The following is a 5,930-nucleotide window of genomic DNA, read 5'->3' as shown; positions in this document are numbered from 1 at the left end:
GACGGGGGTGGGGTGTAATAGGAGCCTATATAAGAAAAAGACCCTAAAATCGGGACATCTGGTCACCCTAACTTCAAAAGACAGGGGTTTTGGAGAGTGCTTCCCCAGAGCGAGAAAGGGGTGAAAAGAAACAGGCTGGCAGAGTTCTTTTGGACGATTTTAATGCTGCTAAATGACTAAAAGGCTAAAGTCAGTTTGATAAAAACAGCTAATTTAGACACCATCATTTTGTATCTATAGTTAAGATTAAGTTTTCCAATGTGCATAATGTTGGAATTACAAAGTTTATTGGGAAGTGTAGCGAGGCGGTGGGATACCCCACAGCCCCGCGGAGTGATGAGCCTCCCCTAGCACCAACATGGGCGGAGCCAGTGGATCCTGCGCCCGCCCCTCAGAAGTCACGGCGCAGGACAGGAAGTAGAAAAGCCCAACTGCAGAGCTCACTTGAATGCCAGCCACCGGAGAGACCAGATGCCTGTGGCCTAGCTCCGGGTTGGGGAATGCCGGCAGGCCGCGGCCGACCTGAGGACTGGCCGGGCCAGCCGGGCCTGCCTCTCGCCGGCTACCCCGAGGAGCAGCCGGGCCTGCCTCTTGCCGGCTACCCCGAGGAGCAGCCGAGCCTGCCTCTCGCCGGCTACCCTGAGGAGCGGCCGAGCCTACCCCTCGCCAGTTACGCAGAGGAACCGATGGTCCTGGAAACCTCCGAGGACACTGCCCTAATCCAGGTACCGTACGAGCTGGAGTCCGGAAGTAGCCCGGGGGCAACCGACCCTGGTCTGGCCGCAGCACTGCCAGAACCAATGTCAGTGTGTTGCGGTCAGGATCCCCACTGACAGCAGCGAGTCTTCTGTCGCTGCTAGGGCCCCGGGCTGGGACGCAGTGGGTGGGCCTGCATCCCCCCTGCTACCCCACTTATGGGTGGCAGTCTCTCCCTCGCACCAGACACTCAGCCCGTGCCTAAGGGCCTGAGCTCCTGACTATTTGTTTGCTGCCCTGCCCTGACACAGGGTCTGGGCCCATAGGGAACTGTTGCGAGGCGGTGGGATACCCCACAGAAGGATGAGCCTCGGCCGAGCCCTTTTACAGGAAGAGATCTGGGAAATAAAGGAGAAGGTTGCATTTTTTACATAAGAAATCAGTGACTAATACAATTGCTCACTTGTTTATTTATAGTTCAGGCTACAACGATAGCATATTCCCTTAGATAATTACTATAATTCAGTAGCATGAATGAGATAGGTGGAATGTGAGATGATAAATAAGATATTTGCATTTCAAATTATATTGTCATAAAAGTATCCACTTGAATAATTCTTAAAGAGAGCAATCTATCATCAGGAGTTTAAGCTAGTCTAGATTTGTTAGATAAGGCACAAAGCCAGTTATAACATGTAAATAGAAGAGTCTACTGTTGCTATGGATTGTACCTTCTAGCCACTGGTCAGACTCTTGTTGCTGTGTTTTCTAATGTTTAAATAAAAATAATTTAATTTTTAAATACAAGTTCTCCGTGCTTTAATAAGAACATACGTCCACTTATTCCCAATTGTCTGTAAATATGACCCTGAGAACTCAGATGCTAACATGATGAGTGTTATTGAAATGCATATACAATTGAAAAGTAAGTTGTAAAAAACAATTATTTTATAAACACTTTCCTTTCTAGAAAATCCCACCCAGGATTTACTAATTGGCTAGGAGCATGCAACCTTTTCCTTTCAGATGTGGTCCTTGCCACTGTTATCCATGCCTTTGTTACCACCAGATCAGACTGTTTTCATGCACTCTGCTTGGGGCTACATCTTAAAACAGAAACTGAAGCTAGTACAGAATTCAGTGGCTTTGTAACTCATCGGAGCACCTCCCTGGAAACGTCTGACACCAGTGTGCTGAGATCTGCACTGACTGCCCATTGGTGGAGTTTAACATGTTGGTTATCACCTATCCATGGCCTACCCCAGAGGCCACCTCTCTTCCCATGCCACACTGCCACAGCTGTAGTCAGCAAAGGCGTTTGAGCTGGATTTCCCCTTCATCTAAAAGAGGGGAATGGCTGGCAGATAATTATCTGTGAGGGTTCAGATTCTGAAACGTCTTCTCCCCAGTCTCAATGAGACCAAATTGGGGGCCTTCCAAGCACACTTCAAAAGACAGGGGTTTTGGAGAGGGCTTCCCCACAGCGAGAAAGGGGTGAAAAGGAACAGGCTGGCAGAGTTCTTTTTGAAGATTTTAATGCTGCTAAATGACTAAAAGGCTAAAGTCAGTTTGATAAAAACAAAAATCAGCAAATATGAGACAACTGTCACACCGATACTGCTGTATGGGTCGGAATGCTGAGGTAGAGGAAAGCTGATGAATGAAAGATCTAACTGAATAAATGAACTGGCTGAGAGGAATACTGAGAGTTTAAGGACTGCTGAAAATAAAAAAAATGAAGATATAAGAAAATGGCAGCAAGAAATAACACTGTTACAGATGATTAAAGAAAAATGACTGAGATGGATTGGTCATGTGTCAAGAATAGACCCAGGAAGGATACCATACATGGTGATACATACCAGAGTACAAGAAACTAGAAATAGAGGAAGACCAAGGATGCATAGGATAGATGCAGTGAAGAACATTAAACGATGAAAAAAGTCACAAAACTGGAACAAGATAAAATGTGGTGGAAAGACTTCATTCAGCCTCATTGTAGCTGTTGAGCTGAAAGACAGGAAATCAAAGAATAAGAAGAATGCCACTCAAATTTTGTTGTAATATTAGTAGTTATAGGGTATCTACAGCATTGTATAGGCATATTTGTATTATTCAAAGAAATAAACAAATTTAGCATGACAGAAAATCCAATACATTTTAAGTGTTTTGTTGCTGTTGTTTTACAGGATACCTGTTAATATTTTACTGTAAGTGCAAACACTTGCCATAGCATTTTTGTGGTTTACAGGTACTTTTTTGGCAGTGATTAACCAGAATGGTATCATTTTAAAGTTTCATTATAAAACATGAAATACTGAACAAGCACTAGCAATGTTGCAAAGATACTGTCTATGCCATATATGGTGAGAGATTGCTGCTGTCTCAAAACTATTTGGGATGGTGTGCCAAGCTATCTGGTGACCAGATATGACTCAGGCCAATTAACTCAAAATCTCAACTTTTACAAATACAGTTTTTAAGATCAAGAGAGAAAAGAAGAGAAAATTAATATATCAAGATGATAAACATCATGGAGGTAGCAATAACACCTCTACAGTTAAGTGGTGTTGAGTTTTGCACTCAGAGCAGGGTTTCCAACCTCTGTTATGTATGAAAAAATCCAGCATATCCTCGCCAAAATCCCAGCATTTGCTCTTTGAAAAATTTAAATGTGTTAGTTTAGTAATTACAATTAATTACAAATGGGTCCTTTAAGAAACTTACTACCCAACTTTTTCTGCCTCTAATGATCTCAGTAACAGAATAACAGTTTCTTCAAAGTTCCCATATAGTTAAAACTCACTGAAGTCTTGTAGGTAGGATACACTGTTTTTTTTAAAGAATTAATGCTAATTCTTTCCAATGATGCTTCATAACTGAAAGGTGTTGTTTTTTTTTTTTGCATTAGATACAATAGTTTACTACAAAGAATTCCACAAAAAATTTGCCTCTTTCAAAATGGATGCTATCTCCCATTGTTCTCAATGAGACGGAAGTCACAGCTGCCTTCAGTTGGTAGCCATCTTGCAGCTGTCTGTCTCTGTTTCATTACTCTCAGTGTGAATGAGTGTCTTCGCTTCCTCATAGGGTATATATACACAACAATCAAAGGTCTGAATGCAGTACATGTAGGCATACCCAAACTAGCTTTGATCTTGCTAGCTTGAACAACAATAGCAGTGAAGCCATGTGGCTACTTAGGTGTTCCTAAGACAGATCTATAGCTAACCTTGTCACTTCCTTTTATTTCCTGTTCCTAATTAGCCATAGCTGGAGGGCTCTTTGGCAAGTTTCTGCAGTGTAGGAGTGAGCCGAGTGAACTCACTCAGCCTCCTCCTGTCACAGCGAGGCGTGGAACACAAATATTCTATCATATGACAGATCCACTAGCTCTGCCCTCACTTCTCTGGCTTTCCTACCCAAGCCCCATTCTTCAAGGATGCCGAGAGAAACCTCACAGTACTGTGCCTCCCAAATCTCTCCTCAACCCGTTGTGGTGTGTCTGGAGTTCTCCATGGCTATGGAGAATAGAAAAGGTTTCCCCTACAAAAGCTATGGAAGTATACACTGGTGTCAGTCTTCACCCCTTGTTTCTGGTTAGTTATCTCTCTCCTATATAGCTTGTTCTTTTTTAAAAAGCACCATTTATTAATGATGGCTAGACATGACATTGTAATACACCGAGGAGACCCCAAAATACCCCTGTACTCCAGCCTTGACTTTTTTGTATAAGAATTTCTAGGAGGTACAACACTGTACTATGAGCAAGCTCCTCAGCTCATGTAAATTGGCATAGCTCCACTAACATCAGAGCTGTAGCAATTTACACTCTCTGAGGATCTGGCCCAAGGTGTTTACTTCAATCTACAGCTATCATTCATTAAACTCACTTATGCGTAGAATTCTCCAACAGTCAAATACATGCAGCTCTGATCATTTCTCATATGTTAATGTGTAACTCATGGAATTTAATGGCAGTCTTAAGCAGCTAATGCCTTACGCAATAACAGTAGAAATCTCTGTAACAGCCTTTTATTAACGGCCATATATGTTCCCAAATGTCAGTCCATGTCGTCAACCCGCCTACCTCTTCCGTACGTGTAGCGCTTCATTAATTATTATTGATAGTGTCATAGTGCCCAGAGGCCTCAGGCAGGAACAAGATCTCCTAGCATAGCATGCTGTACAAGCACAGGGTGAAAGACCATCCCTGCCCTGAACAGCTTACCCTCTAAAAAGACAAGGTGGAGAAGGGGTGAAGTTTCCAAGCATGAAGGTCAGTGCAAAGTTGGGAGCGAGTCATGGTCTGGCTAGTTTCACTTCTCTTTTATTTATCAATTTCTTTTTTCTATTACGGGGCCAGGGATAGAATGAGGGGGAATGGCAGGAGATAGGAGTAAAGAGGAGGAAGGGACTGGGAGGGAGTATGATAAAGAGAGACATTAAAAAGGGAGGAAGAAAAGGGAAGATGGGGAAAGGAAAGAAGGGGGAGAGTGAGGCCTGCTATGGAAGGACTGTGAAGGAGGTGGGGATAAACAAAGGAGGGAGAGTAGACTGAACAGTAGGAAGAAGAAGAAGCCAGGAGCAAACAACCAACCAATCAGTTGACAGAAAAAGTCCAGCTTTCAAACTGTGAAATTCAAATTGTTTAACACGTGTCTAGGGGCTGTGAAGGGTTGTGTGTGTTTGAGGGGAAGAGGGCAGAGGCCTCTCTCTAGGTCATAAAAGATGATGATTGGAACACATTGGTTCACTTGAGATATTTGTGTGCTAAAATTACAGTGGTTTTGGGAACCCTTACCCTTGATATCTGCTGCCTCCCCCTTTTAAATATCATTATTCACCTACTCTTCTTCTTACCCCATTCACTTTATTTTCACATCTATTTCATCCCTATTCTTGTCTGGTTTTGCATCTCTTTCTTTTTTTCTCTTCCCCTTTCCTTGTTTCTCCCAATTTCCATTCCACACTTCTCTCCCTCCCTGCCCCCTACCCCATCCCCCGTTTCACTCATTCTTTCCAGCGTAACAGAACAGCCTGGTCTTTTTATTAAAGAAGTTTCTCCTTCCATGAGCTCCCAAATTCAGACTTAAATAGGAGAGATTGAATGTGAAGGCCTTTGCCAGACAAGTTAGCAATGATTTTCCATGTAGTGGCAGAGTCAGAAGCCCCCAAATTTCTAAGGAGCCTGCCCCTATCACTGAAGATAAGCATCTCCTTATCTTAGGAGA

This window comes from Terrapene carolina, unplaced genomic scaffold, assembly GCF_002925995.2.
Source record: "Terrapene carolina triunguis isolate 2854851 unplaced genomic scaffold, T_m_triunguis-2.0 Scaffold210, whole genome shotgun sequence".
Lineage (NCBI taxonomy): Eukaryota > Metazoa > Chordata > Testudines > Emydidae > Terrapene > Terrapene triunguis.
Note: the sequence above shows the minus strand (reverse complement) of the source record.